This window comes from Schistocerca cancellata, chromosome 4, assembly GCF_023864275.1.
Source record: "Schistocerca cancellata isolate TAMUIC-IGC-003103 chromosome 4, iqSchCanc2.1, whole genome shotgun sequence".
Lineage (NCBI taxonomy): Eukaryota > Metazoa > Arthropoda > Insecta > Orthoptera > Acrididae > Schistocerca > Schistocerca cancellata.
Window position 1 is genome coordinate 615,976,415 of NC_064629.1, and position 25,467 is coordinate 616,001,881.

At 42.6% G+C, this 25,467-nt stretch overlaps 1 pseudogene; it reads right to left on the reverse strand.

The window, feature by feature from the left end:
* Window positions 1–1,892: 1,892 nt before the first annotated feature.
* LOC126185661 (5S ribosomal RNA) lies at window positions 1,893–2,010 on the reverse strand (annotated as a pseudogene).
* Window positions 2,011–25,467: the final 23,457 nt, after the last annotated feature.

Below are 25,467 nucleotides of genomic sequence, written 5' to 3' on the forward strand. Positions count from 1 at the left end.
GATGGCAGGTTATACCATACAACTGATACACCCCGAGAGAATACGAAAAAGATTGCTAAATGCGTGATAAATGACCTTCGGCAACATCTCCCTTTCTCCCTCTCAACCGATCACTCAACCGACTTTCTATCGTCCTTTTACAGAGATCCATGTAAGTTTTGAGGCAGATGGCTCTCTTTTCAAGGAAAGCATCAAAGACAGGAGTCAGTTTGCATGTGTCACTGTTTATATCAATAGGTATACACTAAAATGTTGTTAAAGAAAACATACAGCAACTGTTTTGGAAGCTGACAGCGCAAGGTTGTGATTGATGGAGAGCACAGAGAAGCACATTGTAAATACTGTTTGTTAAGGTTTAAGACACCTCAGGAATCCTGCACAGGCTCAAACATGAGAACCATTCTGCAGTAACCCCAGCTGGTAAAGACACTTTATAAAAATTTATAAGGCGATTGGGGTCACAACTGGGCTTGTGATCTGACTTATTATTCCACATTTGGAGGTCATCCACGTTAAACATTCTATTCCAACCGACTTATCACTGTCAACGAAAAAGTCTCTGTTTCGCTGGTTCCCGGTGCTTTCATATCAACTTTTTCTCATATTTCTCTTGCTGTCGCATACTCGTTCCCATGTACAAGAAATTTCCTCGACCAAGCAGAAGACATGCAAGTACTCCCGCTTTTCGGCGTACTTTTCCTCAATTTATACGTATTTTCCGTCATGTTACCAATTTTATGCTACTTCTGGCCATGTGATCATAACATCACTTCTCGCCATGTATTCCAAAAGTGCTTGTAAATGTAGGACAGTTGCCAACTCCTAGGGCAAATGTACTATTTTTCTGATCACACAGCATTGTAAAGAACTGTACTCGAATGCGTGCAGCCACCTCCAAAGACATCTTCTACAGTAGCCATGCGTTTACGCTGTTTTCTGTATGTCTGCGTCTGTGTATGTGTCATGGATGGCTCCCACTAGGGTGTAACACTCTGGCATACATGCGCATCCATGTCTGCAGCTGCGGCCGCGACGATAATTTTCACCGACCTCTGAACGTCGGCGTTGGTGATGTATGAGGGCACGGGCGCATTGCATGCTGACATCTGGGAGATGACTGTGTGGGATGTGCGAGTGTTTTCAGCAACCTGCGACATCTAGGCATGATAAGCCACTGCTATTGACTGGCTTAAATGTGTCGTGTTTAGCGCTTCTCCGTGCTTTGCAGTGGACTCTGTCTTGCAGCGGTACTTGCTGTTGTCTCTATCCTATTATGCAGTATACCTCCTAATGTAGCAGAGAGAACCAATTAAGGAATTCTATAGTGCACGAGAAAACCAATCGGGGAGTCAAATTCCGGACTGATAGCGATCTCCGACATCTAACCATGACAACTACTATTACTATAGATTGGATCGTGGTTTAAGTGTGTGTGTTCAGTGCTTCTCTATATATCGCAACACGCATGTGTTTGGTATGAGCAGGCATAGCCTGTGCAGGTGTGGGTCTTTCTAGTGGCCACTGCAGAAGGGGGCCACCCTGCAGTCAGCGAACAGCGCGTGCCTCGCCATCGCTAATTGGTGTGATCAGTAGGATTTTTTTTTCAACAGGTATGTTTAGTGCAACATTGTGCTGGAGGAGGGTGTTTGTGATCTCAAACGTTGGTGAGTACAAGAGCCCGACATATTTAGCACTCCGTGTTCAGGCCTCAAGTGGCCCATCGGGACCATCCGACCGCCGTATCATCCTCAGATGAGGATGCGGATAGGAGGGACGTGTGGTCAGCAAACCGCTCTCCCGGTCGTTATGATGGTTTTCTGTGACCGGAGCCGCTACTATTCGGTCGAGTAGCTCCTCAATTGGCATCACGAGGCTGAGTGCACCCCGAAAAATGACAACAGCACATGGCGACCCGGATGGTCACCCATCCAAATGCCGACCACGCCCGACAGCGTTTAACTTCGGTGATCTGACGGGAACCGGTGTATGCACTGCGGAAATGCCGTTGCCAGACATATTTAGCGCTACGATCTATTTGTGGTGGAAATTTCATTAATTGATTTGAATAATGTTTGTGGGTGATACTCGAATGTTGAAAATATGTTTTATTATGAAGAAGGATCATCGTAATGTTCTAAGGTGGAAGTGAGTGTTTTAAGCGATCTATTTGACTAGTGTAAATTATTAATCAATTAATTTGATAGGATAGTGCCAAGGGCTTACGTCATTCTATTTTTTATATCGAAAATGATTCAGCTCTCCCTTTGTCTCCAGCATTGACCAATATGAATACTGTATTCTGAGGAGAGATGAAAACCTCTTCTGCGTGTTTCAGGACATTGGTTCACACAGACAAACAGAACGTGGCCTCTTGAGAAAGAGACAGGAAACAAATCCTGAATTTGCCGATCAACAGAATGCCGCAACTTGATACTTTGTGTTGGGAGTCCGCGAGATCAAAGAAGGCCAATATGTGGTCCATGGTCGGTTGTATTTAGTGACGTGATGTGTAATTAGGACATTTGGCTGTTTTGACCTTTGTGGCGATGCCATAATGATAGACACACACGAGGGAGCTTCCAAACGGTGGCTACTATACCACACTTCATTCGATTCCTTGGTTGTTGTTGTTGTGGTCTTCAGTCCTGAGACTGGTTTGATGCAGCTCTCCATGCTACCCTATCCTGTGCAAGTTTCTTCATCTCCCAGTACCTACTGCAACCTACATCCTTCTGAATCTGCTTAGTGTATTTATCTCTTGGTCTCCCTCTACGATTTTTACCCTCCACGCTGCCCTCCAATGCTAAATTTGTGATCCCTTGATGCCTCAGAACATGTCCTACCAACCGGTCTCTTCTTCTCGTCAAGTTGTGCCACAAACTCCTCTTCTCCCCAATTCTATTCAGTACCTCCTCATTAGTTATGTGATCTACCCATCTAATCTTCAGCATTTTCTGTAGCACCACATTTCGAAAACTTCTATTCTCTTCCTGTCCAAACTATTTACTGTCCATGTTTCACTTCCATACATGGCTACACTCCATACAAATACTTTCAGAAACGACTTCCTGACACTTAAATCTATATTCAATGTTAACAAATTTCTCTTCTTCAGAAACACTTTCCTTGCCATTGCCAGTCTACATTTTATATCCTCTCTACTTCGACCAACATCAGTTATTTTGCTCCCCAAACAGCAAAACTCCTTTACTACTTTACGTGTCTCATTTCCTAATCTAATTCCCTCAGCATCACCCGACTTAATTCGACTACATTCTATTATGCTCGTTTTGCTTTTGTTGATGTTCATCTTATATCCTCCTTTCAAGACACTGTCCATTCCGTTCAACTGCTCTTCCAAGTCCTTTGCTGTCTCTGACAGAATTACTATGTCATCGGGGAACCTCAAAGTTTTTATTTCTGTTCCATGGATTTTAATACCTACTCCAAATTTTTCTTTTGTTTCCTTTACTGCTTGCTCAATATACAGATTGAATAACGTAGGGGAGACGCTACAACCGTGTCTCACTCCCTTCCCAACCACTGCTTCCCTTTCATGTCCACCAGGCGGCTTCCTCTTTCATTTCTTACCCCCAATCCTTATTCTCCTACTACGTTTCCTTCTCTGCCTTTTCCTACTATCGAATTCCAGTCACCCATGACTATTAAATTTTCGTCTCCCTTCACTATCTGAATAATTTCTTTTATCTCATCATACATTTCATCAATTTCTTCATCATCTGCAGAGCTAGTTGGGATATAAGCTTGTACTACTGTAGTAGGCATGGGCTTCGTGTCTATCTTGGCCACAATAATGCGTTCACTATGCTGTTTGTAGTAGCTTACCCGCATGCCTATTTTTTTATTCATTATTAAACCTACTCCTGCGTTACCTCTATTTGATTTTGTATTTATTTTATAACCTGACCAAAAGTCTTGTTCCTCCTGCCACCGAACTTCACTAATTCCCACTATATCTAACTTGAACCTATCCATTTCCCTTTTTAAATTTTCTAACCTACCTGCTCGACTAAGGGATCTGACATTCCACGCTCCGATCCGTAGAACGCCAGTTTTTTCTCCTGATAACAACGTCCTCTTGAGTAGTCCCCGCCCAGAGATCCGAATGGGGGACTATTTTACCTCCGGAATATTTTACCCAAGAGGACGCCATCATCATTTAACCATACAGTAATGCTGCATGCCCTCGGAAAAAATTACGGCTGTAATTTCCCCTTGCTTTCAGCCGTTCGCAATACCAGCACAGCAAGGCCGCTTTGGCTATTGTTACAAGGCCAGATCAGTCAATCATCCATACTGTTGCCCCTGCAACTACTGAAAAGGCTGCTGCCCCTCGTCAGGAACCACACGTTTGTCTGGCCCCTCAACAGATACCCCTCCGTTGTGGTTGCACCAACGGTACGGCCATCTGTATCACTGAGGCACGCTAGACTCCCCACCAACGGCAAGGTCCATGGTTCATGGGGGGTCATTCCTTGGTGATTGGAGTTATCACGTCATAAGGGGATTTGACTGGAGCCTTTGAAATAAAATTTGTTGAACCATTTCCCTAAAATGTTCCTTGACTAGCTACCACCCAGTACATTCCTTCCCCCTTCCAGAGGAATGGTGACTCACATTGTTTACAAAAAAAGTGTCAGCTAGGCCTCAGAAAGACGGTTTGCTCTAATAGGGAAAGCTAGGGGAGGGATCTGTTACAATGGTTTCCATTTAGTGTAAGTGGGAAGCGACTTACATTTAGTCAAGTTTCTTTTAATCGTTAAGTGTTACAGTACTGAGCTAGGTGACAGAACTTAATCAGCACTGATCTTTTTAGGGTTTACTGCGGTCTCTAGGATGTTTAGGTGATTTCATTGGCTGGTAAGTACTGATCTCGTTTCTAAATTACGGAATCAACGCCAAAATATAGTGTATACCATCAGGATGACGAAATACTTGATTTTCGAAATCACCCTTATATATATATATATATATATATATATATATATATATATATATATATATATATATATATATATATATGGATGTGTGTGATGTCCTTAGGTTAGTTAGGTTTAAGGAGTTCTAAGTTCTAGGGGACTGATGACCTTAGAAGTTGAGTCCCACAGTGCTCAGAGCCATTTGAACCATTTTGTTCGGGCATTGTTTGTGAATCCGCACAGAAGAAGATGGTCAAATGGTCGGTGAGACCCAACTATATATATAGTTGGGTCTCACCGACCATTTTACCATGGCTCTGAGCACTATGGGACTCAACTTCTAAGGTCATCAGTCCCCTAGAACTTAGAACTCCTTAAACCTAACTAACCTAAGGACATCACACACATCCATGCCCGAGGCAGGATTCGAACCTGCGACCGTAGCGGTCACGCGGTTCCAGACTGTAGCGCCTAGAACCGCACGGCCACTCCGGCCGGCAATGCCCGAACTCTTACGGGAATCGGCAAAAAGCCGCGAGCAATGAGTATAATGGTCAGGGGCACTAAGAATATTGTGCAGTAAAATAAGTTGGGAATGTGGGTCTCACCAGAGACGTGTCAGAGATAAGTTCCTGCAGTCGCCTATACTCTGTGTCCTCGATGACTCAGATGGATAGAGCGTCTGTCATATAAGGAAGATATCCCGGGTTCGAGTCCCGGTCGGGGCACACATTTTCAACTGTCCGCGTTTACTTATATCAACGCCTGTATGTAGCTACGGATATTCATTTCACTGTAATTAAATCACCTGTATTTGGATGAAAACGTAATAAACCAACTCCGTGCAAAACATTATCATCCGACGTGGGTAGTACGATACCTTTTGCAATATGATATATTACATCGCCATTCAGAATAATGAAAAAATTTATAATTGCTGGATACAAGCAGTTGGTTAATTTCCTTAGAATTCCAGGACCTTATACTCTGCGGTAAGAGCGGTGAAGCATAGTAAAGATAAAATAACAACTCATGAAATATAAGTAGATTGTTCCAGATGAAAGGGTAGTTCTAGTTTTAAGATTAACGGAGAGTACAGAAATAGAGCCCAAGGTAAACAAAATTCTATATAATAAGTTTAGCTGTTTAAGGGAGGCGAATAAAGTAAAATAACTTCATAAAAGCACTCATTTAAAAATTTAGCCTCTAGGTTTGGAGCTATAGATAAAATTAGAAGACGGCAAATTGACACATCAAATCCATGAATTTCTAATACCAAAATTATACGTACTCACTTGAAGACACCTTAAATTACCTCGTAGTGTAACAATACTTAAAAACATGACATACTTGGGGATAAGCAGCAAGGGAGATGAAGTGAAATATGACATCTACATCAAAGTGTTACAGCACTTTCAACTGAATAATGGTAGCATATTTGAGAATGGTCAATACAGAGAAATAATAGTGGAAATTTCAGAAAATCAAGAGAAAAAAATATACTAATATACAAAAACAAACTCCTTAAATTACATCGACGTGTAATGGTTCTAATGCAGATGTAGATTAATTAGACATAATTAAAGCAAGAGAAAATTAACAAGATTGAAATGTCAGCAAGTTGTGGTCTGAATCGTTACTAGCTTGCACAACAAATAATATTGGATTCACAAGTGTTTAGCTGGTATATTTCTCGTAACTCCTCAAGATTCGACATAATATTGTCCATTTGCAGATGAGGGTCTGGCATGAGCTTAGACATTTGTGGAGTGATTGCACCTAGGGTAATAACTTTCGAGTCATCCCACAGTTTCGACTTATACTCATTAACTGTAGAAAACACATACTCCTTTATGTGTTTACCGAATTCCCAGAAACACAAAATATAATTATCAAGTGTCACCTCATTACATCACAGTTATAAAAAGAACATAAAGCAAAAGCACTAGAGGGAACAGATCTGTGGAAAATTGCTAATATCGATTACCTTACGTAAGATTACTACTTATTATCTCAGCAAAACCACAGTATCACTCTGTCCCTTTGACAGGAAAACACATGAAAAATTACTAATTCTCGTTAAACTAAGGATGTAAAATGTGAAAATACACCAAAAAAGTACAAAATCTAGTGCTCAAAATAACACACAAACTTAATATTTTTCCCAGTAGTGTCACTCAAACACAATGTTCTACAAACCTCTTACAGTACAGTAATTATTGACAAATTGCTCTTAACATTTAAAATTAAGACCAGAAAAACTGAAGACAAGACCAAAACCAGCACTTTTTGATTGTCAGTCGGCACTATGGCTGTTCCAAAACCAGTCAGACACATCAGGAAAGTACAGAATATAAAGTTATTGGCATGGAGAGACACAAGGTAAAACCCTAGAAATGGAAACTTAAGTATGTGTGCACAATAGCAAAACAACTAAAAAAATTCTCGCCCTATTCATAAAACTTCACATAAAAGATGGGAAAGTATGCATCGCGTCTTTGATCAGTCCGCAGAATACAAAACATTGAACACCAGAATGCGGATCTGCGTGACAGAAGCGCGTGTTTGTAAACAGCTTCCAACTGTCGGATAAGTAGGTTGAAAAGGGGTAGGAAAGATCTGGGTGTGTGACGTCGACAAACCTTTATGGCGTTTCACTCTAGCTGGATGATGAAGGAGGCTGGGGACTCTCTGCGGCGTAATGCACGTCCTGTGTGAGGGGTAGGAAGGGTACAGCACTGCAAGGCACAGGTGGGACGGGTGCGAAAGGCTGTGGTAAAGGGGGGAGAACGCGGTATAGCTATGAAGAGGGGAAGGTGGAGAGAGAAGGAAGGCTCGGTGTTACTAAAGATATGTTGACTGATGCTAGGAGTGAGGCTTAGCGTAGAGGCTTGCAGAGGGGAATGGTGAAGCGTGCGGCGAGGGCTCGTTCTTAAAGAACAGCTGGGAATGTGTTCCAGCGGTGTGATGCTCACCATGCATCGGGACAGAGTAAGACGGAGCTGTCTGACAGCAGGTTAAACGCTGGTAAGAATCAGCATAGGGCGACACCAAATCTGTTCAGGAATGGATCTTAAACTTTTGTATGAGAAAAACCAAGGTTTAAGAAGACTCAGTTCAGACCGTTAGTGCAGTGCTTGTATTAATTTTAAAACAGAAATAGTGTAACGTAGAATAAGATATAATTAGATGAATGACGATCACTAACTTCACTTAAGGAAGATTTATTCAGCACTTACACATACAAGAGCGCGGAGCAAACTGCCTCCGATCAGAACACATACAGTATATATACAGCTACACAACATTCCAGTACAATGATTCTTGCCGTTTGTGGATACTTCTAAAAGGTACTCGACCGCATATAGAAATTAAAATGACTCACGACCCTCCATGCAACAATTTAATATCATAACCACTACACCATGGTGTTACTCATCTTCTTCCGTGACATTGCTCCCTCCTTAAGGGAACAGCGTCTCAATGTTACGTCGTCCTAGTCCGGGAACGAGTCATCGGCCCGGCATACTCCGACACCCGATGACTGATTCTCGCCCTGGCGGTGATCTTCTTAGAACTTCTTTTGTTGCTGCGCTCTTCGTCATCTTTCAGCTTGTAGCCTATCTCTGGAGCTTCGAGTTTACCCGGGTTTGCAGGATCCTTATAGGGCTTCATTCGAAGGACGTGGACCGTACCTCTGATCTTTCGTAGTCTTGCGTCAGGGTCGAAATCTTCAACTTACTAAGTGACATCAGACAACTGTCTTACAACCTTACAAGGTCCAAAGTAGCTCCTGAGGAGTTTCTCAGGGAGACCAACCTTCCGAACAGGAGTGAAGATCCAGACGAGATCACAAGGCTATAACCTGCTCTTTTCCATCTGAAATTTGCATCAGAACAGCGCCGATCCCATACGCGCTGGCATCTGTGTGTAGTTCTGTAGGTGCTCTCTCATCATACAGACCAAGTACAGGGTCAGTCGTCAGAGCTTTTCGCAGCACATCGAAAGAATCTTGTTGAGCACCACCCGAGATAAATTAAGCAACAGCTTTTAACAACTCTTGGAGCGACCTAGCTTTGATACAAAAGTCTTTGATAAAACGACAGTAATAAGAACATAATCCGAGGAAGCTTCTCACTCTGTCTAATACTTTTAGGAATAGGAAATTCTGTTACAGATCTCACCTTTTACGGGTCTGGCCGCACACGTTCGTTTGACACAAGGTGTCCAAGTATTTTGATTTCTTTTGCTCCAAAGAGACACTTTCTTGGATTAAGTTTCAGTCCGGCTTGTTGAAGACACTTAAGAACGGCTCTCAGTCTTTTTATGTGTTCATCAAATGTCTGTGAGAACACTATGATGTCATCTAAATAACAAACACACATAGTACACTTCAGGTGACTTAGAAGATTATCCATCATCCGTTCAAAAGTTGCTGGTGCGTTACACAAACCCAACTGCATTACCTTAAACTCATACAGGCCCTCAGGGATAATGAATGCAGTTTTCTCACGATCAGCCTCATATACTTCGATTTGCCAGTATCACGAGTACATGTCAATGGTTGAGAAAAACTTAGCCCCCTTCAGAAAATCTAGTGTATCGTCAATTCGTGGAAGAGGGTAAACGTCCCTTTTAGTTATCTTATTAAGCTTCCTGTAATCAACACAAAAGCGCAAACTGCCATCCTTCTTCCTGACGAGGACCACAGGTGACGACCATGGGCTCTGCGAAGGCTGAATGATGTCATTCTTCAACATTTTCTCTACCTCGTCAATATTCCGTTGCTGACACACGGTATGTTCTCTGGCTTATTGGTTGATGGTCTCAAGTGCTATTCCGGTGCTTCACCATCGACTTGTCTAACTTGCTCTTCACCTGTGGATTGAAGCATTCAGAGAACTCTTGAAGAATGGCAAGTAGCTTCTTCTGTTGTTCCTTAGTGAGATCTGGTGGTAGTCGATCTAGAAGATCTTGTCCCGTAGTGGTAGCGCTAATTTCACCCACAGACTCGGTATAGCAGGTTTCTATGACGCTCAACTGTTCTTCAGTTAACGGCTCAGCGTTTGATACGCACATGCGTCTTGGAAGGATCTGCGTTTCTTGGCAACAGTTAACTACCCACAATTCACCGAATCCGTTCTAAAACGAAACGACAAAGGCTGGGATGACCAAGTTGTTCTTCAGTTGTATGCTTCTATTGCATTCCACCACAAGATCCGTGAGTTGATGCCTGGCATGACACGTGACTGCTACCTTTCTAGCGCTGACTGCAGGAATGATCACTTCATCCAACACACATAGTCTCCACACACTCGGATGCGCATCTTACTGTGCACAGTATCTCATCTTGTCTAGCATAATCTTTGAGCGACCATAATCTATAATTGCCTGAAAAGCTTTCAAAAAGTCCCATCCGAGTATGGCATCATGACTACACTCTTGTAAGACGATGAATTCTAAGGGCTGTGTGTGGCCACTTATCCCCACACGAATGGTACATTTTCCTATAGGTTTTGCATATTTCCCATTAGCCACCTTCAGCAGAGATGTTTTGCTCTCCACGCATACGGTTTTCTGCAACTGAAGACGGTACTTCTCCGAAATGACTAAATATGATACTCCAGAGTCCACAAGAGCTTGCGCTGGTCGTCCGTCCATGAGGATATCGACGTAATTTCCTATCATTTTTGTAGTGATCGACGGCGGAGGATTTTTCTCTTCGGCGGCCTCACTCCCAAGGAAGGTCGCAACCTTTAGTTTTCCAGGTTGCGGCGGCTAGGCGATCGGCTGGAGCTTCTAAACGGCGATGGAGACCTTGATCGACGTGTTGGGGAGCTCCAGCGGCTAGCTTGCGGCGATGGTGACCTACGTCGTCCTGCACCCACATCTTCTTGTTCATCTTCGTCATTCCGGAGTTAGCGTCGGCTAAGATCGGTCTGCTGTCCTCTGATGCGGGCATTATCAAATATCCGCCGCCTTTCTCGACAATAGCACACCACATATCCCGGTCGTCCGCAATGGAAACATACTGGTTGGGCCGGCCGGAGTGGCCGAGCGGTTCTGGGCGCTACGGTCTGGAACCGCGCGACCGCTGCGGTCGCAGGTTCGAATCCTACCTCGGGCATGGATGTGCGAAATGTCCTTAGGTTAGTTAGATTTAAGTAGTTCTATGTTCTAGGGGACTTATGACCACAGCAGTTGTGTCCCATAGTGCTCAGAGCCATTTGAACCATACTGGTTGGTTATCCTGGTTCCTCCAGACGTCAGTCGTCCTTGGTACCCAAACTGGTTCCTCATGTGGCATATTAGGAACGTAACTCCGCCAGGGTCTCGACTTTTTCACCATTTTAAAGGGCAATGAAGAATGAGACACTGGGTTCAATGTCTGTTCCACTTCTTCCCTTATGACCTCTTGAAGCATTTCAGTTTTGTGCTCGCAGTGCAATTCAAGTGTCTTCTGAACTTTCTCTCTCACTACGTGACGAAGAACACTTGTGAAATCAGATGCTTCCTCCATCACGACGTTTGGAAACCGTTCAAACTTCTTGCGTATAATTCTTTTTTGATGCATTGTCTCGATATACTGACACCATTTTATGAAATCGTCTGCTGTCGAAACTTCCTTCAGGAGTAGGGCTTGATACATGTCCTCAGCAACAGCAACACCCTTCATGAGATGTGCAACCTTATCTTCCTCCTTCATACTAGGGTCCACTATTTTACACAGCTTCAAGACGTCTTTCTCCTGGACGCTGTGCCCTGCACTTTAATTTATCTTCAACCTTGCACTTGGTCGTTGTGTGTCGCCAACATACTTGCACAGTTCCACCTGGAATACTTCCCATCTTGTAATCTTCTCCTCATTGTTCTCATACCATTGCTTGGCAGTGCCCTCCACGTAGAAAAATACGTTAGCCAAACACAGGGTATCATCCCATTTGGTAAATTTGGCTATACGCTCATATACCTTCAGCCACTTGTTTGGATCTTGGTCATCGTCACCAGAGAAGCCGGATGGATGCCTCATGTGGTGGCACACAGTTGCTGTCATCGTAATGTACTCTTCTTCTTCTGTCTCCGATAGATTGCGATCTGTTGAATATGCCGCGAACTCGTGTTTCTCGCCACGTAAACGGCGGCTCTGTCGTGGCCTGATGGTAGCCACTGTGTCGTCGATAATGTGCGCTATCACAAGTACTAATACGCAGCGTCTCCACCAGAATAATGTCATGTAGAAAAAGATGTAATTTGATGAGTGAAGGACACTAACTACACTTAACGAAGGTTTATTCAGCACTTGCACATATAAGAACGCGGAGCTAACTGCCTCCGGCCAGAACACATACGGAAGATATACAGCTACAGAACATTCCAGTACAATAATTCTTGACATTTGTGGGTACTTCTAGAATGTACACGAACCGAATACAGAAATAAAAGTTGTACAGTCCAAGTGAGTTTCGAACTCACGACCCTACATGCAACACTTTAAACCACTACACCACGGTGCTACTCCGCTTCTGCTGCGGTAAAAAAATGACAGAGTGTAGCTGTGTGTCGATTTCCAACAAACAAAAAGTTGAAAAAACGCTCGCCATTCGTTTTAGAAATTTGTTATCCACATAAAAATCATAGCAGAGTCACTACAAAACGACTGAGATTCCGATACGAAAGGGTCGAAGAGTGGTACTGTAAGGCAATTCGGCCTTTATATACCGAGTAAAATACATAGGTAAGAAAAAGGTCCTTATTAATTTCACTGTGCACAGGTCAGGAAATTTTATAAAGAGAAATGGTCATTTCAGTGGAATAAGAATTAAAACCTCGCAATTACTTTTAACTCTTAGTGACACCTTGAAAGAAAGTAACAGAAATAAATGCTCTGAACCGACAATGGACTTAGCTCTCATCGGCTAAGCAGTGGAAGATTAGTCATGAACCTGAAATGAAAATTCAAAGTATAACGATTTATTGAACAATAAAAGACAAAAGACAAACAGAATAAATCCATCAAATGAGAATCTACACATTCTAGATATGAACAAAACGAAACATGCAACAAACTGGGCTTGTAAAAAATAGCATTTTAGAATCACTTTAGTAAGGTAAACTTACTGCATTCTTTCGAAAGACAAAACAAAATCCTTGTCAACAAAAGGGACCTACAAGTGAAATACAATATATTAGAATTTTCCAACATATGTGAGTAATGTACATTGCGTACAGCAATATTACCAAATGACGAAGACCTATACATTAGATGGGACAGAGTGTCTTTAAACACCTCAGAATCTTCAGAAATACCTAAACTCTTCACAGAATAGAAACAGGTATGCATCTGGACCATACTTCTTACAAGACTAGTAACATTTATTTAGAACCACTCAAGAATTATACACTATGTAATAGTCAATAAGCAAGTGCAATGTCCCAAATTAATTCTTAGAGAAAAAGTGCAACCTAAAACATAGGAAGTAGGCAGAAGGGCTTTCAAAAGATGATGGAATAGCTTCCCACAAAGTTTGACACTGTTTGTGCTCACTTAAAACCTATACTGTAAGAAAACTATTTTTAATTATGACAGACAAGACGAAGAAGGGGAACAGAAGTCGTAGCGCGTTTACGTGGCTGGCTTATCGCAAATCAACAGCCGTGCCAGTCCACGTGTTTGAACAATGCGGTCTCTGTTTATAGTTGGGATTGACAACTATTATTCATGGATATGTGGGAAACCTCAAATTTATATGCAGGACTTGACATAAAAAAAGTGGGACTTGCCGCCAAATATACAGAAACGAGAGAAAAACAATTGTAATAATTTTTATCGGTTTTAATTCAAATTTGGAACAAAATTAACAAAATACACTCTTCGCCATTACAAAGTAATCATCACAAAATTTTTAACACAGATCAGTAAATAAAACACTTTGCTCAACAACTAGTTTTTCTTTTTGAAGAAGTACCCGTCTTGTGGTCTGGCACAATTGAGCAATTTCTTATTTTTCAAAATGTAATTATAAAAATTTTTGCAGCTCTACCGACAGTTAATTTTTACTTGCAGTTCCGCCTTTACGTGTTCAACACGGAGTCTGTTTCTTGAATTAGTCCAGGAGTTTCCACAAAGCGAAAATGCCCTCTCGGCAGTGGCATTAAAATATGGAACGGACAAGATCAACTGGAAAATCTTTAATAAGTTCGGTATATTCGAATGCTGAAATAGTTCATGCCAAGCTTCATTTTTTTTCATTTGACAGTGGTGTTTGTTTACACTGATCAGTCATTTTATTTACGATTTCCTTAACACTGTAGAACTCATTATAAAGTTCATCCATATCTATGAGTTTGGTGAGTGATAATTTTTCGCAACACGTTAACATACCGTTGTAAATAAATATACTTTCCCAAGCAAATATTCACTTTATTACCAAAATTATTATCTTCCTAAAAAATCAAAGTGATCGTCCTGGTATTTCAATGCATTTTTGTATCATGTAATCAAAACAATGTTGATAGACTCTTGTTCATAAATTGTGAAACTGGTGAGGATATTTGAGCAAATACATCCTGAGATTTTATCGTTAGTTGTTTGCTTTGTTTTTAGGCGTAAATCCGTTATGATGTTGTAGGTTTCAAAAGATAAAGCGTTATCTTTTTCCAAAAACGTAATGACGTTCTGAAATATTTTTAAAGCGTTATCTAGAAATCCAATAAAGCATTCTGTTTTCTTTATGTGGTCGTAATCAGAATATTTTCCTAGCACAAATGGACAGTTGTCTCGAAGAGTTACAAAATATGATTTCAACACTAACAACCCGCGTAGAACTTTTCCAATAGCAGGATGCAATGACAGCCACCTCGTTTTAACGTGCCTTGTAATATTTTGGTATTCTATTACAGCATCAGCAAAGTGTTCTTTTAAGGTGTGGATTCTCTGGGCATGATAGGATAATTTCCCATACACATACAGTACCAAATTATTCACGTCATTTCTCCACAGCATGGCGGACAACATCGTATACCATGTGCACTGAAATCATTGCAGGCAAGATGTTGGAATTATCTTGAGAAATTAGTTTCCAAACTGAGTTATTTTCGCCAAAATTAAGATTGGCGTTGTCGGCTGAATAAATAGATACATTTGTGAAATCCTAACTCAGTGCTTATACTTTTTTATATTATTATACATATCGATCGCTTTTTTATCTGGGTTCTCATAAAAATCAAGCAATCAGGCTCCGATTCCATTCTCTAGAGAGTAAAATCCGACAATTACTGGAAATAATTTCGTTTCACGTATGTGTCGAAATGCTGTAAAACTCGCCTGACGCTATTTTTTCCACGCTATCTTGTATTGACGTTGTAACCAGAATACTGTAAATTAAAGAGGACGCCTTAGTTCTACCAAGCGATATTTCCGATGCGATTTGGGAATCATTAAATATCACGGGGCATAACTTTGAATCGGTGTCAACAGAATTGTACGTCATTTTGTGGTTTACACCATGGTTAAACTTTTGTCAGCTTTGCAGCTATCACTTCTTCCTCGTCTGTTGTCAATACATCGCGCCTTGAAAACTGTTGTAAATTCTGAGTACTCTTCAGGGGTCTTTCAGCCCGTTTGTGTTCTGAAACGCTAAAACGCCGTTTAACATCATTCAGACCTCCGTGTGATATCATAAATGATTTCATACATATGTTTAAAAAAGCTTTATGGCCGTTTGCATCAACTTTTTTCAAAAAGGATACGAATTCTTCCATTTTTGCCGGTAGGAACACATTCGTTTACACATTTTGTATTTTACGTTCACACTGGCGCAGTCTGTTGTTTCTGAATCAGACATGACTCAAATCCAAACAGTCTGTTCAAAAATAACAATAGCAAAGTGTCAACAACACACTGAACACTACCAGTATTTATTCTATGAATCGTATAAAAGCACCGAAACTCTGTGACAAGTAGTGATTACTAACTGGACGGCGCCAGCGTAGCGCGTGGCTGTGGGTGACGGGGGTTGAACGAGAGAGCGAGCGCCGACCGAACGCCTGCGACACTCATTTACTCATTTGTCTCTTTCCTGGGGCGCCGCGGGCGCGAGCGCCCAATGCCCTTATCCCAGCGTCCGTTACATGTACGCCTGCACTTCATTTGAATGGGGTTTCTTTCTAACCTAGGCCAGGTTTACCATAAAGTGGTATAATTTGTGTCCTGCAGACGCACATCCCAGGATGCACTATCTGAGCCGTGGAAACGGGACGTCTCACCTCACGCGGGACTGTTGGCAACCCTGCTTATAGTAACCGTTCAAATGTGACAGAAGCTACAATGTAAACGGCTCCCAAAACACTTTGTTGCCCCAACAGGAAACTCGCTGCGGAGTAAAATGAAATAGAGTTACCGGTTGTACTCTGAGCTCTGGGGCGACAGCACTAAAATAGACCGTTTAACATCACTCAGTCATCTTCTCTCACACAACTAGCAACATATTAAGCCATCACTATATCCTTCTCAGTTTCCACCACAAAACATTATATGTACTACAGAAACAGCTTCACTTAAAACAACTGACACAGGAACTCTTGTCTGCTCAAAATTGCCTTCAACCACATTAACAACAGGACCTCACAAATAACCTCAATGATACAACCCCATACAACGAATCAAATGTCTTTCATCATTCATTATAACTCTTATTACGGTACATCACTTGGTACATCGTAGCTTCGTGCACGGAGTTAACCAGATAAGCAACTACCACTTACGAAAAATAGAAGGCATGGACAGAAATGGGCAGAAAAAGAATAAAAGGTGGGGCGAGAAAATGTAGAGAGACGCAGAAAGAAGGTAAAGAGAAGGCAAAATAGTTCAGTCCTTTCGTTCCGCAATCCGGTATGTCACACTGCGTCCCAGTGATTTCGGTAACACAAGTTGTGAGGTAACGGGCGAGTTGCGGCGCCCTGGAAATATTCTAAGTTCAGAGTTGGCGGCCACCGCTCGGGCCGCTGGGAAAGCCGCGGCTCGTTAGCAACCGCGTAATGCCGCACAACGGCGGACCACGTGGTTCATCCGCCGCGTGGCTGGGAATTCCATAGTGACGCCGTGTCGGTGAAGGAGACGTGCCGGGAGTGCCAAAGATGGCGGACTTTGTGAAACCATCACGGCAGACATTTCACAGTTCGCATAGAAATTAATAGTAGTCAGATGAGTAATGGTACCTCAAAAAGAAACATGTACATTGCTATTATTTGCAGACGATTCTGATGGTGTAATCAGATTTTCAGTATCTTTATTAGTTTCAATTTTAGTATCTGACGGTAAATTATACAAGTAACACCCAGCAACGAATTTCCAAAATTTAAACGCTTCATCCGATTTCGTCGATCGCCGTGTCTTTAGAAGGCTATTAGTGTAAACCTAAATTGGTATGAATTACAGGCATGTAACTTGAATAGTACATGCGTTATTGGAGGTCGAAGTGGCCGATTACTATAGATCGCGTCAGGCCATAAGTACTCCACAGTTACACGAAAAAACGGTAGCAGCATGCTTATAAATATATTTATTTATCTATGTCTTTGTTTATATCCGATATATACTATTCATGAAGAAATTGGTTAAATATTTACTGTGTTGTAGAAAGCACAGAGACATTAGGCTACTAGCCTACCCTTTGTTCTATTCCTTTGATATATGTTTATTTAATTTGTTTATGTATCTAATAATGTGTGTTAGAGGGTGTTTATGGTCCAGCCGTAGGAATATTTATTTAATTTCAAGTTACTTAAATGTAACTCCAGTATTTAGTATATGCTTAAATATGTATGTGAGTGTACATTCGCTTGGAGACATGGAGGTTGCGCTCTAGCCAATCACAGCGCTCGTTAATGGTGAGACTGTATGGAAGTGGGGGAGGAGGATCGTTTCGAGAGAGGACACGGGGGCAGTTCTGGGGAGTGCATCGCGGCGGACGAAAAGTGGCGGGAAAGACTTGGAGAGTGGAGCAGTTTGCCTGTGGTCGCGGGAGATGTAAATATTTCGTAGTGCCGACTTGTGCACTTCTGAGATTTCCTTTGCTTCTGCAGTGAAGACGTAGTATGCGTTTGGAAGTGAATATCTCGCGAGCTTTGTTGTTGTTCATACCTAATTACGTGAAGTAGGAATCTATTGTTTCCCTGTTATTCAGCTTACATTTAATTGCTGGAGCATCGACACCAATAAGTGTTTTGCAGAAATATACCGCATTCTCAAAAGGACTTCTACTATCGTACTCATCACTTGAAGGCATTAAGATAGTAGCTGCAGATTTTATTTAATTGCAGTCTTTCATTTATAAATTTATATGTTACATTCATAATTCGCAATTGCCGAGTGATAGAAACCCTCGACCATTCGATTCATGTGTGTATTCTTATCGTATACTGTAGACTCAGCAGTATTTGGCATGTAATGCGGCAACTACGTATTCCATCCCCTAGACAACGAAACCAGCCAAAACTTGTAATATTGGAACTCTGAGTCGGGGGTACGTAGTTTTGGGCCACCACATCACATCATTAGTAGAATGAAAGCCCGCAAAGTGCAAATTGTGTAATTACGACTGTGTACGCGCTTGAGGCCTCAGGTCACCTAGTCCTACTAGTAATCCGATAGACAATACCAGGACTGTCTGAATCTAATGGTTTGTTGCTTTTCTTACAAGGCCTAGACACGGATTTCTCGTCTGTGCCTGGTCTTGCAATAAAATATATTCTCATCAAGATTCAACGATTTTGCGCACCAAGGATTTCGGTCACCTTGTAGACGGGATTTGGAGGCACAGGGAGTTACAGAGTCCTTAACTCGCTCACGTCTGTGGAGTCCGCCGCTCGTGGTCTCGCGGTAGCGTTCTCGCTTCTCGAGCACGGGGTCCCGGGTTCGATTCCCGGCGGGGTCAGGGATTTTCACCTGCCTCGAGATGACTGGGTGTTTGTGTTGTCCTCATCATTTCATCATCATCCCGGAAAGTGGCGAAATTGGACTGAGCAAAGATTGGGTAATTGTACGGGCGCTGATAACCACGCAGTTGAGCGCCCCACTAACCACACATCATCATCATCACGTCTGTGGAGCAAGGAGTAGGATCCTACTTGCAGCAGGGGGCACAGAAGTGACTGCTGTCACCCTGTCCATTTCCGCTAGCGAAAGGGAAAGAGTAATGATGTCATGAGAGAGGTTGTTTACATGGAACATGTCAAATTGTCGTCATGGAAAGACAGGAAGATGGTGTAACTGGTACCAGGTGAAGAAGCACTACACAGATCAATTACTGTAGTTGTCCATTGATGGAGATGTACATAGTGGTTGAATTTATTTTATATGTTCACCGGATGCAACAGAGCAGTGACCGAGAAGCCATGGAGTTTGATGGTTTGACTTTATGTGAATGTTGTTATGTAGCGCTGAAATGGTGAGACTTTCAAAATAGCAGACGTGAAGGAGTGCCGCACTGTGAGGGTATTGCAGACGTGAAACAACACTGCGCTATGAAGATTTGGTTTGTTAGTTTAACAATATGTTGATTTATTTGGGTATAAGCCATTCTAATGAGAATATGATACGGCAATTTCTTGCGAATTCTCAGTGAACTTTGACAGGACAGACAGCTGAACGTTTGGAGGAGCACCATGACGAAAATAAATAAGAGATGATAAAAGAATGAAACTGACATGACTAGGAAAAGATAATGGATCATAAATCGGAGATGGACATTCCATGAGCCACTGTGAACGTGAAGCAATATAACCAACGCTAAAGATTCGAGAAGATTATGTGAGAGTGAATCACCAAAGCAAATAATGTATAGTTAAGAGAACTTTGTGTGGTAATTTTCAGGTATGACTAGAGAACTTGCTTGTTTTGCTTGTGCTTACGTTTCACATTAGCGATCGCACAGTTTAGACAGCCATGGAAAATAAATCTGTAAGGTGGAAAGTAATGGAAAAATACAGAATCTAACTTACTGAATGAAATATAGAAAACGAAGATAAAAGAAGATCGGTAACATATTAAAATGGTAGAATCTGTAGGGTGGCCACAGAAGATTTTGCGTTTACAGGTTAACTACTGCAAACTACCAGATAATCGTGAATTGTCTACTAGGACCCCTCTGGGATAATCAGTAGTGGTTCAAATGGCTCTGAGCACTATGGGACTTAACTTCTGTGGTCATCAGTCCCCTAGAACTTAGAACTACTTAAACCTAATTAACCTAAGCACAACACACACATCCATGCCCGAGGAAGGATTCGAACCTGCGACCGCAGTGGTCCCGCGGTTCCAGACTTTAGCGCCTAGAAGCGCTCGGCCACCACGGCCGGCTAATCAGTAGTGAATGTGAACATAAGTACCTGCGGGTAACTATCCTCACCTGAGATCCCAACAGAAATATGCATTATGGAATCTGTCATTATGGAAATTAAAAATGTATTTGAAAATTTTGTGCAAGGGATATATATTCTGATTTAACTGTCCCTACATCAATTAAATATATAAAGATAGTAATTTTTTGACAGAATAAAATCCATTTGAAAATTAAGTATCCTAGTATGTACGATCAAAGTTCAATTAATGTTGAAATTAAAAGAATCTGCAACAGTAAAAATGTTTGTACAGCAGGAAGTAACAATAAATGTGAAAAGGTGTTAAGAGTCTTCATTTTTAAAGTTGTTAAAGTAGAAGTGTCAGGAGCAGAAACGTTTTTCTAACATCTACATCTACATCTACATCTATACTCCGCGAGCCACCTTACGGTGTGTGGCGGAGGGTACTTATTGTACCACTATCTGATCCCCCCTTCCCTGTTCCATTCACGAATTGTGCGTGGGAAGAACGACTGCTTGTAAGTCTCCGTATTTGCTCTAATTTCTCGGATCTTTTCGTTGTGATCATTACGCGAGATATATGTGGGGGGTAGTAATATGTTGCCCATCTCTTCCCGGAATGTGCTCTCTCGTAATTTCGATAATAAACCTCTCCGTATTGCGTAACGCCTTTCTTGAAGTGTCCGCCACTGGAGCTTGTTCAGCATCTCCGTAACGCTCTCGCGCTGACTAAATGTCCCCATGAGGAATCGCGCTGCTTTTCGCTGGATCATGTCTATCTCTTCTATTAATCCAACCTGGTAAGGGTCCCATACTGATGAGCAATACTCAAGAATCGGACGAACAAGCGTTTTGTAAGCTACTTCTTTCGTCGATGAGTCACATTTTCTTAGAATTCTTCCTATGAATCTCAACCTGGCGCCTGCTTTTCCCACTATTTGTTTTATGTGATCATTCTACTTCAGATCGCTCCGGATAGTAACTCCTAAGTATTTTACGGTCGTTACCGCTTCCAATGATTTACCACCTATGGCATAATCGTACTGGAATGGATTTCTGCCCCTATGTATGCGCATTATATTACATTTATCTACGTTTAGGGAAAGCTGCCAGCTGTCGCACCATGCATTAATCCTCTGCAGGTCTTCCTGGAGTACGTACGAGTCTTCTGATGTTGCTACTTTCTTGTAGACAACCGTGTCATCTGCAAATAGCCTCACGGAGCTACCGATGTTGTCAACTAAGTCATTTATGTATATTGTAAACAATAAAGGTCCTATCACGCTTCCTTGCGGTACTCCCGAAATTACCTCTACATCTGCAGATTTTGAACCGTCAAGAATGACATGTTGTGTTCTTTCTTCTAGAAAATCCTGAATCCAATCACAAACCTGGTCCGATATTCCGTAAGCTCGTATTTTTTTCACTAAACGTAAGTGCTGAACCGTATCAAATGCCTTCCTGAAGTCCAGGAATACGGCATCAATCTGCTCGCCAGTGTCTACGGCACTGTGAATTTCTTGGGCAAATAGGGCGAGCTGAGTTTCACATGATCTCTGTTTGCGGAATCCATGTTGGTTATGATGAAGGAGATTTGTATTATCTAAGAACGTCATAATACGAGAACACAAAACATGTTCCATTATTCTACAACAGATTGACGTAAGCGAAATAGGCCTATAATTATTCGCATCTGATTTATGACCCTTCTTGAAAATGGGAACGACCTGCGCTTTCTTCCAGTCGCTAGGTACTTTACGTTCTTCCAGCGATCTACGATAAATTGCTGATAGAAAGGGGGCAAGTTCTTTAGCATAATCACTGTAGAATCTTAAGGGTATCTCGTCTGGTCCGGATGCTTTTCCGCTACTAAGTGATAGCAGTTGTTTTTCAATTCCGATATCGTTTATTTCAATATTTTCCATTTTGGCGTCCGTGCGACGGCTGAAGTCAGGGGCCGTGTTACGATTTTCCGCAGTGAAACAGTTTCGGAACACTGAATTCAGTATTTCTGCCTTTCTTCGGTCGTCCTCTGTTTCGGTGCCATCGTGGTCAACGAGTGACTGAATAGGGGATTTAGATCCGCTTACCGATTTTACATATGACCAAAACTTTTTAGGGTTCTTGTTTAGATTGTTTGCCAATGTTTTATGTTCGAATTCGTTGAATGCTTCTCTCATTGCTCTCTTTACGCTCTTTTTCGCTTCGTTCAGCTTTTCCTTATCAGCTATGATTCGACTACTCTTAAACCTATGATGAAGCTTTCTTTGTTTCCGTAGTACCTTTCGTACATGATTGTTATACCACGGTGGATCTTTCCCCTCGCTTTGGACCTTAGTCGGTACGAACTTATCTAAGGCGTACTGGACGATGTTTCTGAATTTTTTCCATTTTTGTTCCACATCCTCTTCCTCAGAAATGAACGTTTGATGGTGGTCACTCAGATATTCTGCGATTTGTGCCCTATCACTCTTGTTAAGCAAATATATTTTCCTTCCTTTCTTGGCATTTCTTATTACACTTGTAGTCATTGATGCAACCACTGACTTATGATCACTGATACCCTCTTCTACATTCACGGAGTCGAAAAGTTCCGGTCTATTTGTTGCTATGAGGTCTATAACGTTAGCTTCACGAGTTGGTTCTCTAACTATCTGCTCGAAGTAATTCTCGGACAAGGCAGTCAGGATAATGTCACAAGAGTCTCTGTCCCTGGCTCCAGTTCTGATTGTGTGACTGTCCCATTCTATACCTGGTAGATTGAAGTCTCCCCCTATTACAATAGTATGATCACGAAACTTCTTCACGACGTTCTGCAGGTTCTCTCTGAGGCGCTCAACTACTACGGTTGCTGATGCAGGTGGTCTATAGAAGCATCCGACTATCATATCTGACCCACCTTTGATACTTAGCTTAACCCAGATTATTTCACATTCGCATTCGCTAATAACTTCACTGGATATTATTGAATTCTTTACTGCTATAAATACTCCTCCACCATTGGCGTTTATCCTATCCTTGCGGTATATATTCCATTCTGTGTCTAGGATTTCGTTACTGTTCACTTCCGGTTTTAACCAACTTTCCGTTCCTAATACTATATGCGCACTATTTCCTTCAATAAGAGATACTAATTCAGGAACCTTGCCCTGGATACTCCTGCAGTTTACCAATATTACGTTAACTTTTCCTGTTTTTGGTCTCTGAGGACGGACGTTCTTTATCAACGATGATAATGTCCTCTCTGGTAAGCCGTCAGGTATTTTATCGTTTCGCCCAAGGGGGGGGTCCCTCTAACCTAAAAAACCCCCGTGTGCACGCCACACGTACTCTGCTACCCTAGTAGCTGCTTCCGGTGTGTAGTGCACGCCTGACCTGTCTAGGGGGGCCCTACAGTTCTCCACCCAATAACGGAGGTCGATGAATTTGCAACCATTATAGTCGCAGAGTCGTCTGAGCCTCTGGTTTAGACCCTCCACACGGCTCCAAACCAGAGGACCGCGATCGACTCTGGGCACTATGCTGCAGATATTAAGCTCAGCTTGCACTCCGCGTGCGATGCTGGTTGTCTTCACCAAATCAGCCAGCCGCCGGAAGGAACCAAGGATGGCCTCAGAACCCAAGCGGCAGGCGTCATTCGTTCCGACATGTGCTACTATCTGCAGCCGGTCACACCCAGTGCGTTCAATAGCTGCCGGAAGGGCCTCCTCCACATTACGGACGAGACCCCCCGGCAGGCACACCGAGTGCACACTGGCATTCTTCCCCGACCTACCCGCTATTTTCCTGAGGGGCTCCATAACCCGCCTAACGTTGGAGCTCCCTATAACTAATAGGCCCGCCCTCTGTGACTGTCGGGACCTTGCCGGAGAATCGGCCACTGGCCCAACAGGCGAGGCATCCTGTGGTGGCTCGGAAACGATGTCATCACCACTAGGAAGCACCCCGTACCTGTTGGAAAGGGGTAAGGCAGCTGCCACGCGGCCAGATCCCACCTTCGCCTTTCGGCCAGGCACGCGCGAGCCCACCACTGTCCGCCATTCACCCTGGAGTGATGGCTGACCGGTAAGATGCACACTGCCGGAAGACGCAGCGACATCAGGGGTTCCATGTGATTCCAAGGCCACCGAAGTAGGCATAGGTCTCACCACAGTTGCCCCAACGCCACTACGAGCCGACGTCTGCGCCTCGAGCTCGATGAGCCTAACAGACAAAGCCTCCACCTGCCCCCGAAGAGTGGCCAATTCTCCTTGCGTCCGCTCACAACGACCACAGTCCCTACACATGACTATGTTTACCCTACCCTATACGGTGACAAATTCCCAAGATAATCTTCTGATGAGCTACTCTGATAATCAAGAAACACTCACTGAAATACGAGACGCGAAAACTACGCTAGGTTTTCCCAGAAAAACTATTTAAAAGCTAAGCGCAGCAAATAAGTACAAAAACGCTTTATACAAACAGTACTCGCTGCTGCTGGTGCTCTCGCTCTGGCTGTCACAAGACAACTGCTGATTCAAGTGACTAGTGGCTAACGGCCGCGAAACAAACAAAAGACGGTTTTAGGGCGCTTTCTGTTCTAAACGATCAAGAAAACACTAAGAAATCTAACACGAAAACTACGTAAAGTTTTATCAAGAACTGTTAGTTACTATGCAGAGCAGATAAACACAAATAGAATCCCTTCCTTAGTGGAAGGTCGTAAACAAAATGCAAAATAAACGCTTTATACAAACAGTACTCGCTGCTGCTGGTGCTCTCGCTCTGGCTGTCACAAGACAATGTGGAATGTTAGTTTATGTAGTTTCAAACTGTCTGAAGTCACACCAGTCACACCTTCAAGGAAGACACACGAGAGTTGCATATTGAAGAAGACAGAATGTGAGAGGAATGAGTAACATTTGCGTTATTGCCGAGTAAGTTTGGTCTGACACAATTTCCGTGGCAGTAGAAACAATTCAACTGATCGTTCAGCTGTGGCACGCGCCACGATAGCGATCACAGTCCGCTAACCCAGACAAGACAACGCGAGGACAATACGCGCTACCTGCACGCGACTTTATGGAAGCTGTAGACGCGAGGGAATTTCCAGGAACCCGTAACAACCTGGCCCCAAACGTACGACAAGCTCGTCATCCGAGATATACTAATCACGAGACAGGCA